The sequence below is a fragment of the Tribolium castaneum genome, chromosome 1 (assembly GCF_031307605.1).
Source record: "Tribolium castaneum strain GA2 chromosome 1, icTriCast1.1, whole genome shotgun sequence".
NCBI lineage: Eukaryota > Metazoa > Arthropoda > Insecta > Coleoptera > Tenebrionidae > Tribolium > Tribolium castaneum.
In genome coordinates this window covers 197220-212254 of record NC_087394.1, presented here as the reverse complement: position 1 = coordinate 212254, position 15035 = coordinate 197220, and the positions used below count along the sequence as shown (strand labels likewise).

The following is a 15035-nucleotide window of genomic DNA, read 5'->3' as shown; positions in this document are numbered from 1 at the left end:
TATTTAATATTTAAAAGTACCATTAGAAAGAAAGTTCTTCTGCTGTATTCCTAGCGTTTTGATAAATATGCGACGGTGCGCAAAAAATTATCGCTAGAATTATCAATCACCTTATATTTTTGCGAACGCTGCTAATACGGTTGAAGATACATAAAAACTGTAAGGAGCAAAATTGTAAAGAATTTAATTTTCTACAAAAAAGTCCGCGACACTATATTTTTATTTTCTATGGTTTAAGTACAAATTAATTTTACAATACTTGACTACCGGAAAAAAGAAGCAAATCCGTCCCTTGAACAACTTTAGGGCGTAAATGGTTGAAGATAGAGATATGGTCTCGCGGACTTTTTTGTAGAAAATTTAATTCTCTAAAAGTTTGTTTTTCACACTTTTTTCGTATCTTGAACCGTATTCCCAGCGTTTTGATAAATATGCGACGGTGCGCGAAAAATCATCGTTAGAATTAACATCACCTTATATTTTTGCGAACGCTGCTAATACGGTTAAAGATACAAAAAAAGTGTAAGGAACAAAATTGTAGAGAATTAAATTTTCTACAAAAAACTTCGCGACACCATATTTCCATTTTCTATGGTTTAAGTAGAAATTAATTTTCCAATACTTGCCCACCGGCAAAATGACGCAAATCCGTCGCTTGAACGACTTTAGGGCGTAAATGCTTGAAGATAGAGATATGGTCTCGCGGACTTTTTTGTAGAAAATTTAATTCTCTACAACTTTGTTCTTCACACTTTTTTCGTATCTTGACCCGTATTCCCAGCGTTTTGATAAATATGCGACGGTGCGCAAAAAATTATCGCTAGAATTAACAGCCACCTTATATTTTTGCGAACGCTGCTAATACGGTTGAAGATACAAAAAAACTGTAAAGAACAAAATTGTAGAGAATTCAATTTTCTACAAAAAAGTCCGCGACATCATATTTGCATTTTCTATGGTTTATGTATAAATTAATTTTCCAATACTTGACTACCGCAAAAATAACGTAAATCCGTCGCTTGAGCGTCTTTGAACGACTTTAGAGCCTAAATGGTTGGAGATAGTGATATGGTCTTGCGGACTTTTTTGTTGGAAATTTAATTTTCTACAACTTTGTTTCTTACATTTTTTTTATGTCTTAAACCGTATTCCTAGCGTTTTCATAAATATGCGACGGTGCGCAAAAAATCATCGCTAGAATTATCAATCACCTTATATTTTTGCGAACGCTGCTAATACGGTTGAAGATACAAAAAAACTGTAAGGAACAAAATTGTAGAGAATTAAATTTTCTACAAAAAAGTCCGCGACACTATATTTTCATTTTCTATGGTTTAAGTACAAATTAATTTTACAATACTTGACTACCGGAAAAATAACGCAAATCCGTCGCTTGAGCACCTTTGAACGACTTTAGGGCCTAAATGGTTGAAGATAGAGACATAGTCTCACGGACTTTTTTGTAGGAAATTTAATTCTCTACAACTTTGTTTGTTACACTTTTTTTATATCTTAAACCGTATTCCCAGCGTTTTGATAAATATGCGACGGTGCGCAAAAAATCATCGCTAGAATTATCAATCACCTTATATTTTTGCGAACGCTGCTAATACGGTTAAAGATACAAAAAAACTGTAAGAAACAAAGTTGTAGAGAATTAAATTTTCTACAAAAAAGTCCGCGACACCATATTTTTATCTTCAACTGTTTAGAAATAAATTAATTTTCCAATACTTGACCACCGGCAAAATGACGCAAATCCATCGCTTGAGCGTCTTTGAACAACTTTAGGCCCTAAATGGTTGAAGATAAAAATATGGTCTCGAAGACTTTTTTATAGGAAATTTAATTCTCTACAACTTTGTTCCCTACACTTTTCTTGTATCTTTAACCGTATTCCCAGCGTTTTAATAAATATGCGACGGTGCGTAAAAAATTGTCGCTGAGAATTATCAATTTGCGTTCCACTTTATATTTTCGTAAACGCTGCTAATACGGTTGAAGATACAAAAAAACTGTAAGGAACAAAATTGTAGGGAATTAAATTTTCTACAAAAAAGTCCGCGACACCATATTCCTATCTTCAACGGTTTGGGTATAAACTGACTTTTCAATGCTTGACCACCGGCAAATTGAAGCAAATCCGTTGCTTGAGCACTTTGGGGCCCAAATGGCTGAAGATAAAGATAAGGTCTCGCGGACTTTTTTGTAGGAAATTTAATTCTCTACAACTTTTTTTTAAACATTTTTCTTGTATATGTAACCGTATTCGCAGCGTTTTGAGAAAGATGCAACAGAGTGCAAGTTGGTTAAAGTTTAAAAATTTTTTAAATATAGTTTACGATAAAATTTTTGCATTATGTTTATATCTGACTATTGAGAATTTAATGCTCTATCTGTCGATATTTTTTTGTTAAGGTTGTTCCAACCGTTACGTAAATACAGCCATTTCTTTAAATTTGCTACTCTGAACATAACTGCGCTCTCTAGCGACGTCAATGAAACTATCGAGAATAGGGAACGTTTCGTTTCCTAACCCATAGTAATCCGTAGTCAAAAAAAAGTTACTTGAGTCAAAACTTGATAACTTATGATTTGTCGCCCGGAAATATACAGTATGTGGGAGTAAAAGTTTGATGAAGAATTGAATAGCATCGTCCGATTTCCATAATTAGGTTCCGGTCCATCATAAATCCCTTTAGGTGCACATCGCGCGGTGTAAACGAGCACAGACTTGACATTATGCGACCGAAGGATAAAACCAGGAGTTATGCCTCCGATGGGAATGCAGAGTTAATTTGCTTTCCGTTGATGATGTCCCATCGGAGTTTCGCGTTCCGCGACCATCGCGCCTTCGTTTCTCCTCATCGACGATGTTCACTTATTGACAGACGGTTTGATAATCTCCAGAGATAAGGAAATTTCAAGGAGACGAACTACATAACATGGCAGTTTAAAATTAAAGTTGTTGAAGGAAAAATCTTGACTCTACTTATTTTCCACAATTTTTTTTATTTCTCATTCATCTTAATCAAGTTTCTTCGAAAGTTATTTGAGAAACTTAGATATAACTTGAATCTATAACTGAATTTTTATTTTGGTTTCATTTGGTCCAAAAAGGAACTGAATTTAGAAATTTCAGTTTTTTTTTTAATTAAATTACATAATGAAAAATATCTACGATGTCCAATATAAAACAATACTAACACTACTTTCCACTCAATTTGACGTTTTTTCGGTTAAAATAGGCAATGTCAGATTTTTTGTTTGTAATATGTATTTCAAGCTTTCGCAAAAACTTAGTAATGCAAACAGAAAAAAAAATTAAATCATTTTTTAACAAAACTTAGCTGAATAATTACAAAATTTCGTAAATACACTATTTTTTCTCAATAATTTTCCGAAAAAAGCAAACTCTAAAGCTGGTTTTGAAAATGTTGTGACCATATCGTTTGGTTTCGCCGTAATCGCCTTTTAAAATATTAATCAATTTTAAAAGATTGTGCCATTTTATACTATTTTGAAATTTATGCCACACTTTTTGCATTAATACAAATAGAAGTTCCGCCGTAATCGACGGTTTAACCAAAGTTCAACCCAACAACATTATTTCTTTGTTTCTGAATTCAGTTTAAACCTGTGATATTAAATCAATTTTGGCGCGCCGATTACAACGATATCGGATTTTTTGTTTTAGTTTTGCCGTAATCGGCGTTTAAACTTAAACAACACTGTTCTCTGTCTTCAAATTCGATTTAAACCTACAGTGTTCGACAGATTTTAAGGTGCCGATTACTTTGGCATCGGACATTTTGACCTAGCTTCAAGTAATCTCTGTTTAAAAATTAAGTTTAATTTTGAAAGATTCGACATTTTTATAGATATTATCACGGATATTTCAATTGGGTCTGACTTTTTGCAGCTTCGCCGTAATCGCCGTTTGAACTCAATTTAATCCAATAATGTTCGATGCACTTTTCTGTGTTTTACAATTTGATTTAAACTTACAGTATTTGTTAGATTGCAAAATGTCGACTACTGTGGTAATCATGGTTTCGCCGTAATCGCCCTTTGAAATTTGTATCAGGTTTAAAAGATAGTGCCATTTTATATTTTTAACACACAATCTCGCCGTAATCGGTTTAAAAATTCTTTTACAATTCCAGTGTGTTTAAAGTATATTGATTTAGCAGTTCCGCCGTAATCGGCGGTTAAACTTAAACAACACTGTTCTCTGTCTTCAAATTCGATTTAAACCTACAGTGTTCGATAGATTTTAAGGTGCCGATTACTTTGGCATCGGACATTTTGACCTAGTTTGAAGTAATCACCGTTTAAAAACTAAGTTTAATTTTGAGAGATTTTGCATTTTTATAGATATTATTCCGAAGATTTCAACTGGGTCTGACTTTTTGCAGCTTCACCGTAATCGCCGTTTGAACTCAATTTAACCCAAGAACGTTCGATGCACTTTTCTGTGTTTTTCAATTTAATTTAAAGTTACAGTATTTGATAGATTGCAAAACGTCGATTACTGTAGTGATCATGGTTTCGCCGTAATCGCCCTTTGAAATTTGTATCAATTTTAAAAGATAGTGCCATTTTGTATTTTTAACATACAATCTCGCCGCAATCGGTCTAAAAATTCTTTTACAAAGCCAGTGTGTTTAAAGTATATAGATTTAGCGATTTCGCCGTAATCGGCGTTTAAACTTAAACAACACTGTTCTGTGTCTCCAAATTTGGCATTTTTATAGATTTTTAAAATGCGGTTAACTTTAAAATGTTATTGATTTAATTGTATTTTCTGCGTCAGAACGCCCAAACCAAGCCGGTTGGTTAACTTAAACACTGCCATAAATTCTCTCAAATTTTTCATAGTTGCCCTGTTCATGTAAACCGCTAACCCTCGTCTTTAGCCTCGATCCCTTGAGTTTAAAATCCCAATTCGGGCATATTTTAAACCAAGCAGGTGTACCAACTGCGCCAACCCTTTCCCAAAGACGCACTACCGATATTTATTGAGCTTTATAAGCTGCTGCTCCAAATTACTCACTCACTCGCTACCCTCTAATACCCATATAATTGCCAGCTCTCTTTTTAACCAACTGAAGGCAATCGCCCTTCACTCAAATGTCTATTAACTCCGACACAAGTAATTTTTTGTGTGTGAGCCTCCAATTTCACCAAAATTAATTTAAATTGGACTGGAAGTCGACGAGCGGCTTGTTTTGTAAAATCTTAGCGGCATACCTTGCAATTTCATGGCACAGTGCCCAAATAGCTGGTCTATAGGTGGTAACACAGGTCGCATTCCATTATGTCCCGACCAAATTAGTGCGAAGTTTCAGCTGCGTGAAATCAACTTCTATCATTTTTTTTCAAACTACAATTAAAATAACTCTAATTTTTTTAATAGTTGAAAAAAATGTTGTTTTCCTCAATTTTTTACCAAAGAATTTGACGTAAAAAATATCTACAAATTAAATAAATCAATAAAGTTGTTAACAAGGTATTTTAAATATCAAACGCCGTACTTCGTAAAAATTTCTAAAACTCTACTTAAGTGTGTGTAAACGTAACATAGTGTTACAATAAGGAAAGTCAGAAAAATTTTATATCAAAATAATTAAAAAGCTTTGCATAAAGCTATTGGCACATTTTTTCCAGAGAATAGGTCGGAATTAGATACAGCATTTTTCCAAAATGTTGAATGAAAACAGTAAAAAAATTAAAAACTCGCCTGCTAAAGTGAGTTAAACTAACTTTTAAAAATTTTATTCAAATCCAAAAAAAATACAATTTTTGAGTTTCAAAATTTAATTTTTTCTGCTTATTCTATTCTTAATTAGAGAAACAATGTCGAAGAATTTCGTTCAATTCGTGTTATAAATCTCTGAAATAGCAATGATGCTACATAGAAGGTTAAAGTTAGCACCAAGACTAATCAGATTGTATTCAAATCTAAAAAAATCCAAATTTTGAAATTCAGCATAATTTTTTTTATATTTTTTGTAAATTTTCTGTCTAGTTTTGGTGAAGTAAACATTGTCTGAAAATTTCGTTCATTTCTGGTTATAATTGTCTGAGACAGCAATGGTGCTAAACAGGGGATTAAAGTTAACACCAAAACTAACCAATATTTGAATATAACTTCGAAACGGTAGCTCGGAGTTAAATTCTATTTGCAAATTCGTGTCATTTGGGCTAAAATCAGCCAGAAACTATATTTTTATTTCCAGAATTGTGTAATTTGTGGCCATTTTGTTAATTTTTTGAAAAATAATTTAATGCCAATTTGACTAAAATATTCAACGTATGTTTAAACTTCTATCTACATAGTTAATTAGTTTTTTGTTCTTGGGTTTTTGAATCAAAATTGTTATTTTTTAACCGTAGTGAGATAAACACATTTTTGAAATTATATTCAAATCCAAAATATGATAAATTTTGTTTGTTAAAAGTCAGATTTTTGTAAATTTTGTTGTTTTTTTTTCTAGTTTCAGTGAGATAAACATTATCTAAAAATTTCGTTCAATTCGGATTGTAATTGTCTGAGATTGCAATGGTGCTAAATAGAGGGCTAAAGTTAGCACCAAAACTAACCAATTTTTGGCTATAACTTCGAAACGGTAACTCGGAATTAAATTATGTTTGCAAATTCGGACAGTTTGAACCAAATTGGTTTAATTTCGCGAAAATTGTGTAATTTTTAGCAGTTTTGTTTTTTTTTGCATAATAATTTAGCTTCAATTTGATTTAAAAAATTTAAACTTGTTTGAATTCTTTTTTCTTAATTAATTAATGTTCTATTGTCGGGTTTAAGCACTGACATTGTTATTTCGTCTAATTAAAATTTTATTCAAGTCCAAAAAAAAATGCAAAATTAATTTTTTCTACAACCCGAAGTTTGTCCATTAATTCTTTCAATAAAGGTTTCGTTGACTGAAAAATGCAAACATGGCGCATGATTATGGTAATAAAACAATTTGCATCCGTTCTACATTAAATTCAGTGCAGGGATATTTGCATATAACAAGAATAAGGCGAGTGGAAACAAACTTTCTTAATAGGAACTATACGTATGAATAATTTGATTGGGGGCAAAACTAGTTTTGTGCAGTTTAGGTAATCTCGGAGTGTTTCATTTCGGCGAAAAACGGAGCTTAATGGAAGCATGTCTGGAGGTAATACGCCACCAATCGATGAGGTTTTTCGGCAGGAAAAGAACCGAAGGATTGACGAAGCAGGAAGTAATTTAAAGCGTCGGGATCAAATGGAATCTTCTTTTTTTGAATTAATGATTTTAGAAAAAAAAATGTTGTAAAAGCATAAACGTAGCCAAGTGGAAGAAATGTGATGCAAGATCGTCGACCTTTCGCATCATTCTCCACAGATAAGCGTAAAGTTAAATGGTGTATGGAATATGTTTTGTATTTGAAGACGTTCGCTTTATGCAACGCTTTTTCACTGTTTTATTGAATGCCGGGAAAAGCTTTTCCATCAGGATTTTCGTAATAATATTTTTAGAGCAAACTTAATCTTCAGTGAAAACGATAAAAAAATTGAGTAGTCTACACTTGCTAATTAAAATAAGATTAACACATTTGCAAAAAGTGACAAATTTTGAGTTTTAAAACTCAGATTGTTAATTTTTGAAAATTTTGTTTTTTTTTGAAAAATAATTTAGTTTCAATTTGACTAAAATTTGGACACATGTTTAAACTCTCTCTATTCTCTCTATTCAATAAATTAATTTATTATTACCGAATTTGAAGATCAAAATTGTTATTTCTTCCAACTGAAGTGAGATAATCACATTTCCAAAATTATATCCAATTCCAAAAAATGACAAATTTTGTTTTTCAAAAACAGGTTTATGTATATTTTGTATATTTTCTGTCTAGTTTTAGTGAGATAAACATTATTTGAAAATTTCGTTCAATTCGGATTGTAATTGCTTGAGATAGCAATGGTGCTAACTAGAGGGCTAAAGTTAGCACCAAAACTAATCAATTTTTGGCCATAACTTCAAAACGCTAACTCAAAATTAAATTCTGTTTGCAAATTCGTGTATTTTAGGCCAAAATACGCCAGAAACTGTATTTTTTATTGCAAAATTGTGCAATTTTTGGAAATTTTGTAGTTTTCTTGAAAAATAATTTAGTCCCGATTTGACTGAAAGTTTCAAAAAATGTTTAAACTTTCGTTTCTTCAATTAATTAGTTATCTATTTTTGATTTTAAAAAACGAAATTGTTATTTCTTCCAAATGAAATGAGATAAACACATTTCGAGAATTATATTCAAATCCAGAGTAATGAAAAATTTTCTTTTTCAAAAACAGATTTTTGTATATTTTGTGTATTTTTCATCTAGGTTAAACAAGATAAACATCTGAAAATTTCGTTTAATTTGGATTGTAATTGTTTGAAATAATAATGGTGCTAAATAGAGGGCTAAAGTTAGCACCCAAATTAACAAATTTTTGGACATAATTTCAAAACGCTAACTCGGAATTAAATTCTGTTTGCAAATTCGTGTTATTTAGACCAAAATAAGTCAGAAACTGTAATTTTAATTCAAAAATTGTGCAATTTTTGAAAATTTTGTAGTTTTTTTTGGAAAATAATTTAAACTCGATTTGACTAAAATTTTCAAAATATGTTTAAACTTCCGTATGCTTAACTAATTAGTTGTCAATTTCCGATTTTAAGGAACAAAATTGTTATTTTGTCTACTTTGTAAAATCACAGATAAGATAAAGATGTATGAAATATGTTTCGTATTTGAAAACGTTCGTTTTGTGGAACGCTTTTCCCTGTTTTATTGAATGCCGGGAAAAGCATTTCCTTCAGGATTCCGATAATAGGATTGTAGGAAAAGGGATTTTCAGTTGCATCTTTGTGCATTTTCATAATTCATGCTAATGAATGGAGGAAAGAACCGAAAGCCATGTCGATAATTCCCGGAGGCAATTTGCGGAAACGCACAAAACTCCACTAAAAGAAAATATTCGGCAAGGCGTCGTAATTCATTCAGATGGGGGAAATTAGAATTTATCCCACTTGTATTCCTTTTGGTTTTTTTGTTGATTTATCGTTCGCTTTATTAGCTTTTTTCCTTCCAAGATTAAACATTCTTACACATTTTTGCTACGACACATAATCATAATGTATTACCTTTGGAAGAACATCATGGGTCAGTGGTGTGGAAAATTACAAGTGCACTAATCCGGACTCACCTGAAAAGATAAAGTTCGATTAAAATGGAGGAGGTTGTAAATAATATCTAAAAGCGGAAAACGGTTCATACTTGGAGGAGCAATTCCATAAAAGTGGAAATCTAAGCCAATTTATGGAATTTCAACATCGACGCCTCACATTCAATCTTAATCAACCAATTATATCATCCGTTTATTCCAAAATTCTAGATTGAAGAAGCCCATAAATTATTCTAAGGCCAAATAGATAACAATTTACAAATCAAATACATTTTCTATTAAACTGTAAAATACAGTCACTCAAAGTCAGACCTGCTTTTTTAGCTCTTAAAATTATGTTAAGTTAAATTAAAATATGTGTAATCATTATTTTTCCAATAAAATCTAAATCATAACTCCAGACGTTTCTAAGATTATTATTATAATTAACGAGTATTTTTATTTTATTTTTTTTTACTTCATATTTATTTCACCTATGGTATTAGTTATTTATTTAATGTGTTTGAGTGTAAATCGGACGCTTTATTTTACGAATGGATTTTTAAACCACGAGTGAAAACGAGTGGTTTATCATCCACGAGGCGAAATAAATGAACCGATTTACACAAAAACGAGTTGAATACAACATTTTTTTCTTCGAAATAGACTCAGCAAGACTTAAAGTTGTTTTTAATTTGTTAAAAATTATCTAACGTTTCGTACTGAGAAATGCCAAACAGTTGTCAAAACTTCCTTACACAGGAGAAAAACCGTAAATTTTGACAGTGTCGAAGAATAAAAATATTTATGTTCCTGTCTTAAAGTTCAGTTTTTATATTGAGAATGTTGAGAAACTTGTAAACAATCTATAAAAGTTAGAAAAATCACCTAACGTTTCTGAAATTATTTGTTATAATTTAGATTTACTTTATAATTATTTATCCTCCAGAAAGAGAAAAACAAAAGAAAATCCTGCAGAATTATGAAAAACAATAACATTGGTAATTTTTAAGAAGTTTAAAATACGGAGATTCAGAACTTATTTAGTTTGTTGTTTTTAGTGTAAAAGTAATTATTTTACTAAAAAATAAAATGTAACGAACTGGAAAAATGCTACAATTTTTCGTAATTAATCGATTAAAAATATCTAAATTATAATTTTTTTAATTGTATTTGTAACATAATCAGCAATTTTATGACTCAGGAATATTCATATTCTAATGAATAAGATATACAGGGTTAGTCTGTATTTTTACTACAAGACAAAATTTAAGCGTTTTATGGATGTAATTTTCCGCAGAATTTTTTCACCCTTCTTTATAATTAGAAAAATATGAAAATACCAATTAGTCAAAATTTTGGTCTTATTCTAAGGCAACTATGCTAAAATATTCTTGAAAAGAGAGTTAAAATATTACTTACATTATAAGAAGAAAACTTACAGAATCATAAAAAATAACACCATACGTGTATTTTATGAAGTTATTTATTTTATTTTTATAGATGTACTGTAAAAAATTATTGTCCTTCATGAAAAATATCTTAAGATGCAAACGACATTTTGGAATGTAATAAAATACCAATATTCTCTACGTTTTCGATCAGTTTAAATATACATAATACATATTTGTAAAATAAGTAGATTTGATAGATAATCGGTTGTTTTTTGTTTAAGCATTTATACTTTCCTTAATTTCAAATGAAAATAATTTTAAATAACAATTTTTCATTAGTCAGTCAATTAAAAAATCCTCCATTTGTACCAAATGAATGTATAAATATACAGGGTTAGTCAAAAATTTTGCACAAAAATCTCCGTTTGCTATTAAATACTTTTTTTTTGTTTTATGGATGTACATTTTTTCTCAATTTTTTTACTCTTTCTTATAATTAGAATCAATTAATCAAAAATATCTATAAAGATCGGGAGAAACAAAAATTGATTTTGCGATTTCTGGTGCTATTCTAAAATAACTATTTTGTGCAAAATATTCTTAATAAAAATGTTATTTTTTAACAAATTTTTACAATAATAATTTTTTGAGGCGACTTAATATTAAGTAATTACTTTATTGTAGATAATTTCTGAAAAAATTACATGCAGAGAAATGTATAATGTATATTTACCCAAACGCTGATAAATTCTTTGCAATTATTACTAATTATTAATTAGTTGTTGAGAATTTGTTGTCAAAGTTACTTTTAATAGACTCACGCTGCAGAATTTTCGAACTAAATTTTAAGTTCAAATTTCATTCTTCTAACACTCAACCTAAAAATATGAAGTTTTAGAAAATATTTTTCTACTTGGCAGGTCAAGTACGTATTAGAAATTACAAAAAAATTCATACTTTTTGAATCTCGAACTTTGAAAGCTAATCGCTCTTTCTTTTAAATAACCAGTTATAAAATTAGTAGATTAAACATTTTCAAGGAAATTAAAAATATAATTACAATAGATATCCAAACACTGAAAAAACATTGGCAAATGCCCAATGATTGCAAACATTTAAAAAAAAATAGAAAAAAATTGTAAACTTTTTTTTCACTTTCGCTTTCTTTTTATTAATAGCATTGAAGTTAGTCAAGTGTTTGTTGTAACAATGATGTCAAATTAAGGTATTGTTAATATAGTAATGGTAAAGTAAACTTTTCGTAAAATGATCCCAATATTTCGAGTAGATATTTCCAAATATGTAAAAAAAACTAACAACTACTTTGAACATTTGTATTTGTATGTAGTTTGAGATTTTTTTCAACTTTTCGTGAGCAGTTCCCAAAAACAGTACTATTTTTTCAAACGTTTATTGTTACGATAATGAGTGTAATTAATATAGGTCCAAGTCAAATATCAGTGTGTTTTTTTAGCTCAGTGGGTTATATCAGCATCCTCACTTTCAACGTATGCTCACTAATTAGAGGAAACATCCAGTTAACATGTGTTAGTTTACCCAAGGGTATTAGACAGCAGAGTGGAATGAGAGCGAAGTCGCTCAATGAGAAGAAATATTTTTTTTATTTTTTACTTAACCGTTTTAATTTTCCTGCCAGTAAAAGTGTGATTAAGTGTGAGGGCAATAGTCTGGTTGCTTGCGTTATCGGGGGTATCAGTTGGGGGCGGCCAACAAATCTTGGCTGTGTAGATGTCGGACGCATCCTGTGTTTGGACAAGCGCCTTGTTTGTCGATGTTATATTTGAACAGCTCACGGAATACCCGACATTTACATGTCTACTGTATATATAACGAATAAATTAATTCGCTCTCTAATCTATAGAGTCATAAGTCTTTTTGCGAAACGAAGCCGCCACCGACTGAATAAAATAACTATTAATTTATGCGATTCACATTTTATGTGTTGCATAATTACACGAACGATAGAACGGAGTTGGTAGGACCAGTAAATGGGAACATAAAAATGATGAAATGGTGCTTTATTCATTACGCTTTTTTGTATGTATTTGGATGGCTGTTTGCAGCCGAGGTGGGAAAGGGAATTGTAATCGCTATTTCTTTCATTTCGTTTTATGGGGTTTTATTTTCAGACCACAATTATTAAGCGCAAATTATGCAAGAAGCAAACATTTATTAAAATATTAACAGTTTTCCCATTACTAGGAATCTAAAATGATGAGATATAAAATTCACCCGGCGCATCCACCAAAATTGATTTTGACGATATCTCCAAAAAATTATGAACTAAGTAAAAATTTATCAAAAAACAACTAAATAGTACAAATTAAAAATACACAAAGTAAAAGTCGCAGCACTAGAACAATCAAAAATAAATAAATGAGAAAAGAACAAATTTACAGACGATAAAAATTATTATCATTACACGATTTAAAATTTTATCCGAGTAATTGCTAATATTAGCTAGAAATAAACGATTTGCGTTAAATGGGGCATCAAAAACTAGAACAAACAAATAACGAAGAAAAATAAAATACTACAATACATATAATAACATATGAGCTGTTTCAAAACTATAAAAACTTCTGATTGAAAGTGTAAATTTCATTAGCTACTTTTTAAAATGCATGAATAATTTATAACTAATTTTGAAAGCAAATGCGACGTTGGGGTTTTTATTGTTTTGAAATAGCTAATAGATAAGTAATAATAAAAAGAAGATTGTAAAAAATAACTAAAATCCAAATCAAAAACATAAAAAATTAAGAAGATGGAAAAAAACTGAGAACAAATGATTTAAGTGTGATTTTAAAGAAATGCAACAAATGCACACAAAAAGAAAAAAGTTTTTGAAGTAAAACTAAAAGAAAGAAAGATTAGGAGACAGACAGGAGATTGAAAAGTTGTGATTTTTAGAAAAAACAAAACAGTTAGGTAAAGAAACTAAAAAAAACTATGAAAAGAAAGAAATAAATAAGAAAGGAATGATTATTAAAGTTGTATTTAAAATAAAAAAATAAAAAGGAAGTAGGAATGAAACAACAGATCAGATTTAAAAACCAATAAAATAACAGAAGTAAATGAAAAAACAGAAAAAAATGTTAATTTTACCCAGTCAGGCTCTTTTTTGTTAAGGAAAATATTATGAAAAATCAAATAATTTGAAAGAAAAAAAACGTAAAACAGCTTGAGTTAAAAAAATCCGCATTAAAATGAAAATAAAAATGGTTAAGAATATTAAAAACTATAAAATAAAATAGATGAAAAGACTAGAACAAACAAAAAACAAGAACAGTATAACTAGAAGGGATATAAGAAAATGAAAAAATAACAACAAATAAAAAAAATTAAACAAAAACTAAAAGGCAATCCAGAAACACAAATGACCAAAATTGAAAAAAATAATTAAGAAAAAACGATTAAAATTGATTTAAAAGAGTGTATAAAAATCACACAAAAAAAGAATAATAACAAAATCTTTGTTAAAGTAAAACGAATTACCCTTTTTAATAAGACAAAATGAAGAAAAGGCAAAAGTTTAAAAAGTTATATTTTAGGAAAAAAACGTTAAAAAACAAAGTTGTCGTTCAGGTAAGAAAATTAAAAACGTAGACATAAAAGATAAATAAGGAAAGAATAATTTTTAAAGTCGGGTTTAGAAAATGAATAAGAAAAAAAAATAAAACAAAAGTTTAGAACTAAAGAAAAAAACGACGGCTTACAAAATAAAGAAAGTAAATATGTTGAGAATTAAATTGCTGACATTTAAACATAAAAAAACGAAAAAATGTTTAAATAAAATGATTTAAAATAATTTTAGACGACTAGGCTCGTTTTTCTTAAAAAAAATCATTGAAAACAAATTATTTAGAAAAAAGAAAGAAGGAAAAACAGGCAGGGTTAAATAAAAACTTAGAAAACATGCATAAAAGTGTAGAATACAATAATTAAAAAGACTGAAAAATAAAAAAATAATAGAGCTGGAAAATGTCAACATAAAAAATAAAATAATTTTTTTTTAAATATTACGTTGTAAGATTTTGTTAAGTGACAATGCCTAAATCAATATAAAGTGATTCGTGTGAGACTGCAAACAAACTGACTTAATTCTTTAAGTGCAACCTAAAATAAACAGTAGACTCAAAAGTAAAAATCACTCTGTATAAGATAATTTAGAAATAAATAAAATGTTAGAGATAATAATAAAAAATTAGAAGACAAAAACTAATAGCCTATCACAGAAACATAAATAAAAAAATAAAAAATAATGATTAAAATCAAATTTGAAAAAATAAAAAAAAACAGTGAAGATAAGAACTAAAGAAGCAAACGAAAACCTACAAAAAATATAAAATTTCTAGCAACTAAACATAAAAAACGAGAACAATGTTTAAATAAATAATCTGAACCACTCAGTCAAAC

The 15035-nt window shown here is 29.4% G+C and overlaps 1 protein-coding gene across 2 annotated transcripts in view; it reads right to left on the bottom strand.

The window, feature by feature from the left end:
• LOC103314137 (uncharacterized protein) overlaps positions 1 to 15035 on the bottom strand; it is a 288743-nt gene that overhangs the window by 234937 nt on the left and 38771 nt on the right. Inside the window, exon 2 of one of the 2 annotated variants that reach the window (XM_064355937.1) lies at positions 9182 to 9243. The exons of the other annotated variant lie outside the window; for it this stretch is intronic. The gene's annotated coding sequence lies outside the window, so the exon portion shown is untranslated. The remainder of the gene's footprint in view (positions 1 to 9181; positions 9244 to 15035) is intronic. 2 annotated transcript variants of the gene reach the window in all.